The sequence below is a fragment of the Neoarius graeffei genome, chromosome 4 (genome assembly GCF_027579695.1).
Source record: "Neoarius graeffei isolate fNeoGra1 chromosome 4, fNeoGra1.pri, whole genome shotgun sequence".
NCBI classification, from domain to species: Eukaryota; Metazoa; Chordata; class Actinopteri; order Siluriformes; family Ariidae; genus Neoarius; species Neoarius graeffei.
The window spans coordinates 116,583,479-116,597,414 of NC_083572.1; positions in this window are offsets into that span (position 1 = coordinate 116,583,479).

The following is a 13,936-nucleotide window of genomic DNA, read 5'->3' on the forward strand; positions in this document are numbered from 1 at the left end:
TCCCGAGGTCTCCTTTCTGGGATTTATTGTACGGACAGGCCAACTCCAAATGGACCCTGCCAAGACCCTGGCCGTCCGGGACTGGCCTACTCCCAAGTCCGTTAAGGAGGTTTAGCGGTTCTTAGGATTCGCTAATTTCTACCGCAAGTTCATCAGGAACTTCAGTTCTGTAGCAACACCCATGTCGGACCTCACTAAAGGGACAGGTGGATCTTATGTCTGGTCTCCTCAGGCGGAAAAGGCATTCAAAGACCTCAAGGACCACTTCTGCACGGCACCCATTCTGGTCCTCCCGGACACCTCCCAACCATTCATCGTGGAGGTGGATGCCTCGGACAGTGGTGTCGGCGCGGTGCTCTCTCAACGTTCGGAACGAAAGCTGCACCCCTGCGCTTACTCCTCCCACTGCCTGAGCCCTGCGGAGTCCCGGTACGATGTGGGGGATCGAGAACTGCTAGCGGTCAAACTGGCCCTTGAGGAGTGGAGGCACTGGCTGGAGGGAGCGCAACATCCATTCCTGGTTTGGACTGACCACAAGAACCTGGAGTACCTCCAGCAAGCCAAGAGACTGAACCCTCGACAGGCTAGGTGGGCCCTCTTTTTCAGTTGGTTTGACTTCACCCTCTCGTACCGCCCCGGCTCCAAGAACACCAAACCTGACGCACTGTCCAGGCTGTTCTCTGCCACTAACAGGGAGAATGAAGTCAGGCCTATTATCCCTGTGTCCCGGATTGTGGCCCCTGTCCGCTGGGGTATTGAGGAGGCTGTCCGACGAGCCCAACGCCAGGACCCCGGTCCTGGGACGGGGCCACCGGGCCTCTTGTACGTCCCACATCAAGCCCGGGCCAAGGTTCTCCAGTGGGGTCACTCTTCCCCTCTCACCGCCCACCCAGGAGCTCGGAGGACCCTGGACTTCCTGAAAAGACGCTTCTGGTGGCCTAACATGGAGAAGGAAGTAAGGTCATTTGTCCTGTCCTGTGAGGTTTGCACCAGAACCAAGAACCCACGACAGCGTCCCCAGGGTCTCCTGCATCCTCTGACCATTCCCCGGCGTCCCTGGTCCCACGTGGCAGTCGACTTCATCACTGGTCTCCCTGAGTTACAAGGTAACATGGTCATTTTGGTCATAGTTGACAGATTCTCCAAGGCCTGCCGCTTCATACCGCTGTGCAAACTCCCCTCTGCTCTTGAAACAGCGAAACTTATGTTTAATCATGTCTTCCGAGTCTTTGGTCTTCCACAGGACATCGTCTCAGACTGAGGGCCCCAGTTCTCCCGAGTGTGGCACGGGTTCTGCAAGGTCATCGGAGCCACTGCCAGCCTCTCCTCTGGGTTTCACCCACAGTCCAATGGTCAGACGGAGAGGCTCAACCAGGACCTGGAAACCACCCTGCGAGGCCTGGCTATGGATAACCCGACATCGTGGAGCACCTGGCTGCCATGGGCAGAGTATGCCCACAACACCCTGCAGTCATCGGCCACCAAGCTGTCGCCATTCCAGTGCCAATTCGGGTTCCAGCCACCTCTGTTCCCAGACCAGGAGGAGGACGCGGGGGTGCCCTCGGTCAACCAATATGTGAGACGGTGTCGCAAGACCTGGAGCAAGGTCAGGAAGACCCTCATACAGACCTCCAGAACCAACCAAACTCAGGCCAACCGCCATAGAAGACCTGCACACGCTTTCCGCCCTGGACAGCGGGTTTGGCTGTCCACTAAGGACCTTCCGCTGCGGGTGGAGAACCGCAAGCTTGCTCCTCGCTACATTGGCCCCTTCAAGGTGGTGCGCAGGGTGAACCCTGTCTCCTACCGGCTCCAGTTGCCCCGGACTCTGAGGATCAACCCCACTTTCCATGTTTCCCTGTTGCGGCCCGTACTGACGTCTACGTATGCCCCTGCCTCAGGAACCCCCCACCCCCCCGCATCTTCCAGGGTCAGACTGTGTTCACTGTGCATCACCTGCTTGACTCCCGCCGGGTCCGCGGCGGGCTGCAATATCTGGTGGACTGGGAGGGCTATGGTCCTGAGGACCGCTGCTGGGTTCCTGCTCGGGATGTCCTAGATAAAGAACTGTGTCGGGACTTCCATTTGGCCCATCCGGATCGCCCTGGGAACGTCAGGAGATGCTCCTAGAGGGGGGGTCCTGTTAGGACTGGGACTGTTTTGGCCTCTAGAGGCCGCTGTAATTTCCTTTTCATGTCATGTTTGTTTTGGCCTCTAGAGGCTGTCATTGTTCCTTTGTTTTGTGTTTGTGTTAATTGCCTGTTTAGTCCTGATTATTTTCACCTGTGTTCAATTTAGTTTGTGTATTTATACCCCCTGAGTTCAGTCCTCTTGTCACAGAGTCTTTGTGCTGTTATGTTTATCTCCAGTTTCCTCTGTACCGTGTTCTTTATTTTGCATTTTGCTTTTCTTTTGGACCTAGTAGTTACTGTGTTTTTGGATCTTCTGAGCTTTGGTATTTTTGCCTTTTCTTTTCTGTTTTTTTTTTTTGGCTTTTGTTTTGTACTTTTGGATTTTTTATTTTTTCCCTTATATCTTCTGAGCGTTTTTGTATTTTTACTTTTTGGATATTTTTTGTACATATTGTAAATAAACCTTTTGATACTTTTTCTACTTCCGCCTCACGCCTCTGCATTTGAGTCATCCTAGTGGTGGTTTGCTGGATTATCACACCAACGAACCAGGTTCGAATCCCAGCAAAACCCTAACAGCCTACCATTGCAGAGGAGGATTGCTCCAGGTTAGACGCTGCATTCACGCTGGAGGAGGTCTGGGCTGCAATCCAATCTATGCCAAATGGGAAGTGTCCAGGCCCAGATGGGTTTCCACTGGAATTTTTTAAGAAATTCTGGACAGAGATCCATCCAATTTTTATGCCTGCCATCAATGGTATTTTAAGAGATGGCATCCCCCCCCCCCCCCCCCCCCCCCGGAAATACGCTTCCATTAGTCTGCTTTTAAAAAAAGATAAAAACCCTTTGGATTGTTCATCATTTAGGCCTATTAGTCTCCTAAATGTGGACTACAAAGGTTAGGGTTAGGGTTAAACCTAACCCTAACCCTTGTTGCAAAGGTACTGGCTCGGAGATTAGAAAACATCCTTCTGAAAATAATAAACCCAGATCAGGCAGGGTTTGTAAAATCAAGATATGGCACAGACAGTGTACGTCGTGCTCTTAATGTTGTTCAGTATCTTAATACTCATAAAAACCCGGCGCTGATAGTCTCCCTTGATGCCGAAAAGGCCTTTGACCGAGTGGAATGGTCTGTTTTATTTCTGGTATTAGAAAAATTCGGTCTGGGCTCTAACTTCATTAATATGATTAAAACTTTCTATTCAGACCCAATAGCCACAGTTAATACTAACGGCCTGTTGTCTGATGGCTTCCCAGTGCGCAGGGGCTGCAGACAGGGGTGCCCCCTGTCACCTTTATTATTTATATTGTTTATTGAACCTTTGGCCGAGGTCATCAGAATTAACCATGATATATCTGGAGTTAGGGTAGGTGACAAAAACCACATTATTTCCTTATTTGCAGATGATGTATATTTGAATAAACCTGAGAAACCTATTCCAGCAGTTTTGAAATCTATAGCCATATTCAGTACCTTATCGGGTTATAAGATTAACCTAGGGAAGTCAGTCGCTACACCCTTTAATATCCCCCAGGATATGTCAATACTGTTAGGACTGGGACTGTTTTGGCCTCTAGAGGCCGCTGTTACTTCCTTATCTTGTCATGTTTGTTTTGGCCTCTAGAGGCTGCCACTGTTTCTGTGTTTTGTGTTTTTGTTTTGACAGCCATGTGCCTTTGTTTTTCCATGCGCCTTGTGCCCCGCCTAGTCCTCATTATTGTCACCTGTGTCCTATTTAGTTTGTGTATTTATACCCCCTCAGTTTGGTCCCTAGTCACGGAATCTTTGTGCTGTTATGTTTAGCTCCAGTAACCTCTGTTCCGTGTTCCTCGCCTGTGTCTTTGTGGTTTTTGTACTTTGCTTTCTTTTGGACTTTTTGGACTTTGTGTTTACCATTTTTTGGATCTTCTGAGCGTTTGAATTGTTTGCCTCTTCTTTTCTGGTTTTTGGCTCTTTGTTTCGACTTTGAACTTTTGTTTTTTTCCCGGTTATCTTCTGAGCATTTGGATTATACTTTTGTTTTTGCCTTGGATTGTAAATATTGTAAATAAACTGTTTTTTCTACTCTATTTTCGTCTCACTCCTCTGCACTTGAGTCATTCCCCTGGTGGCCTAGTGGGGGTTTGCTGGATCACTACACCAGTGACCTGGGTTTGATCCCCAGCAAAACCCTAACAGAAAGACTCCGTCATGACCGACTCAGCAGAGGCATCTTCAACGGTCTACCCAGCTAACCTTCAGGGAATTATGGCTGCTTTAACATGCTTCAGAGCTACCATGGACACTCATGGATGAACACTTGCAAGCCAACGTGAGGCCCTTGCTCGCCACGAGGTACTGCTTCAGCAAATTGGGAAAACCCTGGCACAGCTAACTCCTCTGCCCACATCTCCTCATCCTGATCCGGCTCCTGCTCCACCATCTGCTCCCGCTCCAGTGCCTCCCGCCATGCTGCCTCCTTCACCTCGCGAACACAGCCTTCCTACACCACAGAGGTATGACGGCAAGCACGGTGAGTGCCGGGAGTTCCTTACCCAGTGCCAACTCACCTTTGAGCTCCAGCCTACCACCTACACTACGGATCGCCGCAAGATTGCCTTTGTGATAACCTTGTTAGCTGGTAAGGCATGAGCTTGGGCAACAGCCATCTGGCAGAGACAGGGACCCGAGTGCTTTGATTTCAAGCTGTTTATGGAGGAGATGCTTCATGTCTTCGATCAGGCAGACATCAGTAAAGACGCAGCCAGAAAGCTCATGTCCATCCGGCAAGGAGGAAGCGTTGCAGACTACACCATCTCATTCCGGATGCTCGCAGCAGTCAGCGGATGGAATGAGACTGCCCTGGTTTCAGCCTTCCACCATGGTCTGTCTGACCCCATCAAAGACGGCCTGGCCTCTATCGGATGCCCAAGTGACCTCGAAACTCTGATCTTGCATGCCATTCGTCTTGATAACCGGATTAGAGAGCACCACCAAGTCCTGAGTTCCCCTTGCCTCACTGCCTCAACCTGGAGTCCATCCACCTCCTCCAGTGACTGTCCAGAGCCCATGCAAGTTGGCCATACTCGTTTCTCCGCAGCTGAAAGGGAGCACAGGAGGAGGGACAAGTGCTGCATATACTCTGGCAAGCCTGGCCACTTCCGAGCATCATGTCCCGAGCTCTCAGGAAAAGGACCGCCCCGTCCAGCCAAGGGAGGGTTGTGACGGGGCCTACCCTCTCTCCCGAACTTCCTGGCCAAGGAGTCTACATCCCTGTCTCCATCTCCTGGGGTGAGTCCGTCCACTCTTGTCAGGCCTTGCTAGACTCCGGGGCAGCTGGAAACTTTATGGATGTCCACTTCACCCGAAGAATCAATGTCCCTACTGCTCCTCTTGAAGTCCCACTGTCTGTCTGCCCTGGATGGCCAAGCTTTAGGTGATGGAAGAGTCACCCAAGTTACTTCTCCAGTCTTTCTCCAGTCCCAAGATCACCGAGAAGAAATATCCCTGCACCTGATTCATTCACCAGAGTTCCCGCTGATTCTAGACCTTCCTTGGCTTACCCGCCACAACCCTCGTATAGACTGGGTAACAAGCCAGGTTGTGGAATGGGGTCCTGCGTGCTATGCCTCTTGTCTGCTCTCTAGCTCTCCTGTGTCTCCTGCCGAGCCTCCTGATCTCACAGAGTTATCTCAAGTTCCCACAGAGTACTGGGATCTTAAAGAAGTTTTTAGCAAGAGCAGGGCTGCCGTTCTTCCTCCACACCGTGCCTACGACTGTGCCATCGACTTGCTCCCTGGGGCTACCCCTCCTCATGGCAGACTGTTTTCCCTCTCTCAGCCAGAACGCAAGGCCATGGAGGAGTACATCAAGGATGCCTTGGCCTCTGGGTTCATTCGACCCTCCACCTCACCCGCTGGTGCCGGCTTCTTCTTTGTCGGCAAGAAGGATGGGGGGGCTCCGGCCGTGTATTGATTACAGGGGCCTGAACAAGATCACTGTGCGCAACCGCTATCCCCTTCCGCTGATGTCCACAGCGTTCGATCTGCTCCAAGGCGCCACTGTCTTCACCAAGTTGGACTTACGGAATGCATACCACCTCATCCACATCCAACAGGGAGATGAGTGGAAGACTGCCTTTAACACCCCGTCTGGGCACTACGAGTACCAAGTTACGCCCTTCGGACTCACCAGTGCGCCAGCAGTGTTTCAGGCCCTTATCAACGACGTCTTGAGGGATATGATCAATCAGTACGTTTTCGTCTACCTCGACGACATCCTAATATTTTCCAAGACCGTGCAGGAGCACTGCCACCATGTCCGCCAGGTTCTCAAGAGGCTGCTACAGAACAATCTGTTTGCCAAAGCCCAGAAATGCAACTTTCATGTCCCCGAGGTCTCCTTCCTGGGTTTCATTGTACGAACGGAACAACTCCAGATGGATCCAGCCAAGACCCTGGCCATCCGGGACTGGCCCATTCCCAAGTCCATTAAAGAAGTTCAGCGGTCCTTAGGGTTTGCTAACTTCTACCGCAAGTTTGTCAGGAACTTCAGTTCTGTAGCAGCGCCCATATCGGACCTCACCAAGAAGACAGGTGGATCTTTGTCTGGTCTCCTCAGGCAGAAAAGGCGTTCAGGGACCTCAAGCACCGCTTCTGCACGGCACCCATCCTGGTCCTCCCAGACACATTGCAACGATTTGTCGTCGAGGTGGACGCCTCAGACAGTGGCGTCAGCGTGGTCCTCTCTCAACATTCGGAGGGAAAGCTGCACCCCTGCACTTACTTCTCCCACCGCCTGAGCCCTGCGGAGTCCCGGTATGATGTGGGGGATCGGGAACTGTTCGCAGTCAAACTGGCCCTTGAGGAGTGGAGGCATTGGTTGGAGGGAGCACAACATCCATTCCTGGTTTGGACAGACCACAAGAACCTGGAGTACCTCCAGCAAGCCAAGAGACTGAATCCACGACAGGCTAGGTGGGCCTTGTTCTTTAGCCGATTCGACTTCACCCTATCGTACCGCACCGGCTCTAAGAACACCAAACATGACGCGCTTTCCAGGCTGTTCTCTGCCACCAACAGGGAGAGTGAAGTTGGGCCTATTATCCCTGTGTCCCGGATTGTGGCCCCTGTCCGCTGGGGTGTCGAGGAGGTTGTCCGACGAGCTCAACGCCAGGACCCCGATCCTGGGACAGGGCCACCGGGCCTCTTGTACGTCCCTCGTCAAGCCCGGGCCAAGGTTCTCCAGTGGGGTCACTCGTCCCCTCTCACCACCCACCCGGGAGCTCGGAGGACCCTGGACTTCTTGAAAAGACGCTTCTGGTGGCCGAGCATGGAGAAGGAGGTGAGGTCATTTGTCCTGTCCTGTGATGTGTGCACCAGAACCAAGAACCCACGACAGCATCCCCAGGGCCTCCTGCACCCTCTGCCCATTCCCCGGCATCCCTGGTCCCATGTGGCAGTCGACTTCATCACGGGCCTTCCAGACTCTCAAGGTAACACGGTCATTTTGGTCATTGTCGACAGATTCTCCAAAGCCTGCCACTTCATACCACTGTGCAAACTTCCTTCTGCTCTTGAAACAGCCAAAAATATATTTACCCATGTCTTCCGAGTCTTTGGTCTTCCGCAGGACATCGTCTCAGACCGGGGGCCCCAGTTCTCCTCCCGAATGTGGCGGGGGTTCTGCAAACTCATCGGGGCCACTGCCAGCCTCTCTTCTGGGCTCCACCCCCAGTCCAACGGCCAGACCGAGAGGCTCAACCAGGACCTGGAAACCACCCTGCGAGGCCTGGCGATGGATAACCCAACAACTTGGAGCACCTGGCTGCCATGGGCAGAGTATGCCCACAACACCCTGCAGTCATCTGCCACCAGGTTGTTGCCATTCCAGTGCCAGTTCGGGTTCCAGCCACCTCTGTTTCCTGAACAGGAGGAGGACGCTGGGGTGCCCTCGGTCAATCAGTACGTGAGACGGTGTCGCAAGACCTGGAACAAGGTCAGGAGGACCCTCATCCAGACTTCCAGGTCCAACCAGACTCAGGCCAACCGCCATAGAAGGCCTGCCCACGTTTTCCGCCCTGGGCAGCGGGTTTGGCTGTCCACCAAGGACCTTCCGCTGTGGGTGGAGAACCGCAAGCTTGCTCCTCGCTACATTGGCCCCTTCAAGGTTGTGCGCAGGGTGAACCCTGTCGCCTACCGGCTCCAGTTGCCCCGGACTCTAAGGATCAACCCCACATTCCATGTTTCCCTGTTGCGGCCCATACTGTCGTCCACGTATGCCCCTGCCCCTAGGAATCCCCTGCCCCCCCTGCATCTTCCAGGGTCAGACCATGTTCACTGTGCGCCGTCTGCTGGACTCCCGCCGGATCCATGGCGGGCTCCAATATCTAGTGGACTGGGAGGGCTATGGCCCTGAGGAGCGCTGCTGGGTTCCCGCTCGGGACGTATTAGACAAGGATCTGTGTCGGGACTTCCATTCGGCCCATCCGGATCGCCCTAGGAACGTCAGGAGACGCTCCTTTGGGGGGGGGTCCTGTTAGGACTGGGACTGTTTTGGCCTCTAGAGGCCGCTGTTACTTCCTTATCTTGTCATGTTTGTTTTGGCCTCTAGAAGCCGCCACTGTTTCTGTGTTTTGTGTTTTTGTTTTGACAGCCATGTGCCTTTGTTTTTCCATGTGCCTTGTGCCCCGCCAAGTCCTCATTATTGTCACCTGTGTCCTATTTAGTTTGTGTATTTATACCCCCTCAGTTTGGTCCCTAGTCACGGAGTCTTTGTGCTGTTATGTTTAGCTCCAGTAACCTCTGTTCCGTGTTCCTTGCCTGTGTCTTTGTGGTTTTTGTACTTTGCTTTCTTTTGGACTTTTTGGACTTTGTGTTTACCATTTTTTGGATCTTCTGAGCGTTTGAATTGTTTGCCTCTTCTTTTCTGTTTTTTGGCTCTTTGTTTCGACTTTGAACTTTTGTTTTTTTCCCGGTTATCTTCTGAGCATCTGGATTATACTTTTGTTTTTGCCTTGGATTGTAAATATTGTAAATAAACTGTTTTTTTCTACTCTACTTTTGCCTCACTCCTCTGCACCTGAGTCATTCCCTGGTAGCCTAGTGGGGGTTTGTTGGATCACTACACCAGCGACCTGGGTTCGATCCCCAGGAAAACCCTAACAAATACAATCTCCTTTTCAAGTGTCTAAGAGGGGTTTCAAATATTTAGGTATCTTTGTCACTCCTGACTTAAATAATCTGCTTGAAACTAATTACTCACCCCTAATTCAAAAGGTTAAGAATGATCTGACAAAATGGGCATCCTTACCAACTTCTCTTCTTGGGAAAATCAACACTATAAAAATGAACATTCTTCTTTGGTTGAACTATGTATTTCAAAATCTCCCATGCTATTTGACCCCTGCCTTCTTTAAGTCACTGAACTCTTGTATCTCTTGCTATATTTGGAATAACAAACCCCAAAGAGTTAAGTTCTCTATACTTACTAAGCCAAAGGATCTGGGAGGCTTATCCCTGCCCAATCTGCAACTATATTATTGGTCAGCACAACTTAAAACGATGTCAAATTGGTTTATGAACAGGAAAGATTCCTTATGGTTGGGTCTTGAATCCCTATCTTGTTATCCCAGAAGGCTTAACTCTCTTCCTTTTATCAATAATATAGATCAGTTAAATCATCTCAAGAATAACATAATTGTCTATAACACATTACTGGTTTGGTGAGATGTGAAGAAATACCTAATTATTTCCCCTGCCATCTCTCTCCATTCTCCCCTGGCTCTGAATCCAGATTTACCAGCACAGATTAGGAATATTGGTTTGATGGAGTGGACATCTAAGGGCCTGTCAAACTTTACAGACCTGTTGGTCTCTGACTCTGTTAAGTCATTTGAGCAAATCAGGGCTGGTTTTAATATCCCTCACATGGATTTTTATAAGCATCTCCAAATTCGTCACTTTATAGGGTCTCTCTTGAGGACAGGCGGGAGCCGCATGAGACTGTCAGAGCTGGAAAATACTATAGTTTTGGCCAAATCTCCCAAAGGACTGATTTCCAAGATTTATGCTTCATTACTTTATTCTGATTCTTCAGGCTACGACTCTCTGAGGCTGTTGTGGGAACGCGATCTGGAGGTGATGTTTAATCCTGTAGACTGGGACAAGATCTGCAGTGGGGGTTTCCCTAAATGCACTGTAAAAAAAAATAGTTGAGAATACTTGAAATTTCAAGGCAACAGTCTGCATTAAGAATTTTATGTTTTGCCAACGATGTGCCCATGATAATCCAAACTATGATAAAACTGTTATCTTTATTAAGAATTCTTAATTAAGTCAATTTTCAATTCCTCATTCTGCCAACATAGATTTCTCTTTTTGCTGAACAGTGGCATTCACAGTAGTGCAAAAAGGCAATTGAGGTTATCACAATTTTTTTTTTTAGATTTTTTTGGGGCTTTTTTCACCTCTATTTGGATAGGACAGCATAGAGACAGGAAATGAGCAGGAGAGACGGGGAGGGATCGGGAAATGACCTTGGGTCGGAACCGAACCCAGGTCCCCGGATTTATGGTATGGCGCCTTATCCACCTGAGCCACGACAATTTATCATTAAACTATACATGCCTTTTTTCATTGTTCTACACAATTACAAAACTTCAATATTGAAATAAAGTTTTTAAAACCCACATCGTGGGTATGGCGTCGTGGCTCAGGTGGATAAGGCGCCATACCATAAATCCTACTACTGTGAATGCCACTGTTCAGTAAAAAGAGAAATCTATGTTGGCAGAATGAGGAATTGAAAATTGACTTAATTAAGAATTCTTAATAAAGATAACAGTTTTATCATAGTTTGGATTATCATGGGCACATCATTGGCAAAACATAAAATTCTTAATGCAGACTGTTGCCTTGAAATTTCAAGTATTCTCAACTATTCTTTTTTTACAGTGTGTACTTCAATCTCTATACATAACAGAACTTTACATTTTTTCACCGAACTTATTACACACCTGTTCACCTCCAGAGAATGTTCCCTGGCACTTCTAACCTTTGTTATAAATGTAAAGCACACAAAGGTACATTTATTCACTTGTTTTGGTCATGTGACCACATCCAGACTTTCTGGAAGGGGGTTCACTCTGTAATCCAGGAGGACACTAGTAAACAGTTTTTGCTGACTCCTTCTTTCTGTCTACTTGGCCATGCTCCAGATAATTTCTCAGACATGGACACCAAGTCTCTGTTGATAATTCTTTTGTCTCATCTCATTATCTCTAGCCGCTTTATCCTTCTACAGGGTCGCAGGCAAGCTGGAGCCTATCCCAGCTGACTATGGGCGAAAGGCGGGGTACACCCTGGACAAGTCGCCAGGTCATCACAGGGCTGACACAGACACAGACAACCATTCACACTCACATTCACACCTACGGTCAATTTAGAGTCACCAGTTAACCTAACCTGCATGTCTTTGGACTGTGGGGGAAACCGGAGCACCCGGAGGAAACCCACGCGGACACGGGGAGAACATGCAAACTCCACACAGAAAGGCCCTCACCGGCCCCGGGGCTCGAACCCAGGACCTTCTTGCTGTGAGGCGACAGCGCTAACCACTACACCACCGTGCCGCCATAATTCTTTTGTTTCTGGCTAAAAAATTTATTTTGCTGCGGTGGTCAACTCCCCAGGTCCCTACAGTCGACATGTGGATATCTCAGATTTCTGCTCTCATTCCTCTCGAGAAGTTGACTCATGACCTTAATCACAAATCGGACAAGTTTTGGAAGATCTGGGAACCATTGCATTCCTTCTTACAGAAGCTTTAACTCACCATCTGTCCCTGGAAGATGAGGACTGTCTGCCCTTTCATTTATTTCAAGAATGTGCTCTTCATGTACCTGTCTCCTGTCGTCTTTCTATTTACTTACTTTATGTATACATAGATATATATAGCGCAGCGCTCTCTGTTAGGTTAGGTTTGGGTGGGACTTTTTTGTTTTGTTGTTTGTTTTTTTTCTAATGTTTGTTTATAAAAATTGAAAAACCAATAAAAAGAGTATAAAAAAATTTACAGCATCATTTCATAAATAATGCTGCTAATTAAATATTCTCATTTAGTTATTTACTTTTAATTATTTGTTTCAGACTCTACGATAATTTGTCACTGTGACTGAACACACCCTGACACACCTTGGTAATAGCAATCCCAGACATGGGTGGTATTAGGCCTCCTTCATTTGTAACCCTGCTCATCTTTACCCCATCCCTCCTCCTTATTCTCCTCCATATACTAACTGTTCAATCTGTAAACTTGAGGTGGTTAAACTTTTCTGGAAGCATGCTTCTTTTGAGGAAAACTGATATGAAAATTCTTCAAGCAGAAAATAAATATCAGTCTGAAGATCAGCACTATCAGTTTTTCTACCCCGCTGCATGATAGTGTAGCGTCAACGGTTTACAGACATTTGTTTGCACTGCTTCCTTAACTACAATTCTGTTCTCTCATTCTGTTTACTTGGTGTGAACTGTCCTGTGTATTTATTGTATATTTCACACTCGTCTAACACTGTTATGTATTTGCATTTTATGTAGTTCTATGTACTATGCTACTACAGGGTATCTGCACATTTTTCAAGTACAAATTTAGACTTTTAAGACCTTTTCAAGACCTCTAAATGAAAAAATTAAGACTGTACCATGGCAAAGAAAATGATAAATACGGCAACTTAAAACTGTTTTCTGCAATAGTTTTTTTTTACTAACTTTAAGAAGAATGCACACAATTGGTGAACAACAGGGTGCATCAATGGCAACTGTTAGACATGCAAACAGCTGAAGCAAAGTCGTGTGTTCTGGGCCTGCAGAACTACTGTAGCAGCAAGGAGAAGACTGGAGTTTACTGGAGAAAACACCATGAATCATTTCAAAAACGAAAACAATAAACGGGGGCGGCACGGTGGTGTAGTGGTTAGCGCTGTCGCCTCACAGCAAGAAGGTCCTGGGTTCGAGCCCCGGGGCCGGCAAGGGCCTTTCTGTGCAGAGTTTGCATGTTCTCCCCGTGTCTGCGTGGGTTTCCTCCGGGTGCTCCGGTTTCCCCCACAGTCCAAAGACATGCAGGTTAGGTTAACTGGTGACTCTAAATTGACCATAGGTGTGAATGTGAGTGTGAATGGTTGTCTGTCTATGTGTCAGCCCTGTGATGACCTGGCGACTTGTCCAGGGTGAACCCCGCCTTTCGCCCGTAGTCAGCTGGGATAGGCTCCAGCTTGCCTGCGACCCTGTAGAAGGATAAAGCGGCTAGAGATAATGTGATGTGTGTGTGAAACAATAAACGGCAAGTAGAACCAGCTGAACAACCTTAGCTGGCATTATTTCAATCCCCAAAGATTATCTTTGATGACGTGTGATTTTGTGTCCGACAGCAAAATCAGTCTGCGTGTGGTACAGTATACAGCTGGCTGAGGAAGTTCTCGAGTATCTTCTGCATTATAGCAGGTAACAGCATAAACCTGTTTATGCAGTCATACAATCATCAGAGCGTTACATTAAACACAGAAAAACATCTGTCACCTTTCATAACCATTATCAATATTAATCAATGTGTTGTAATAACTAAACTAATTATCATCAGTGCAATTGTTATATCAATGTTCATTATTCAAAAATAATCATTAATTATTATCTATAATCCATGAATAATTGTTTGTATTACTACTACTACTAATAACTACTTTTTTAATAATAATTTAAAAAATTAACTCAATTTTATAACATTTTAATAATCACTACTTATTAGCTGAATTAATTAATAATAGAGT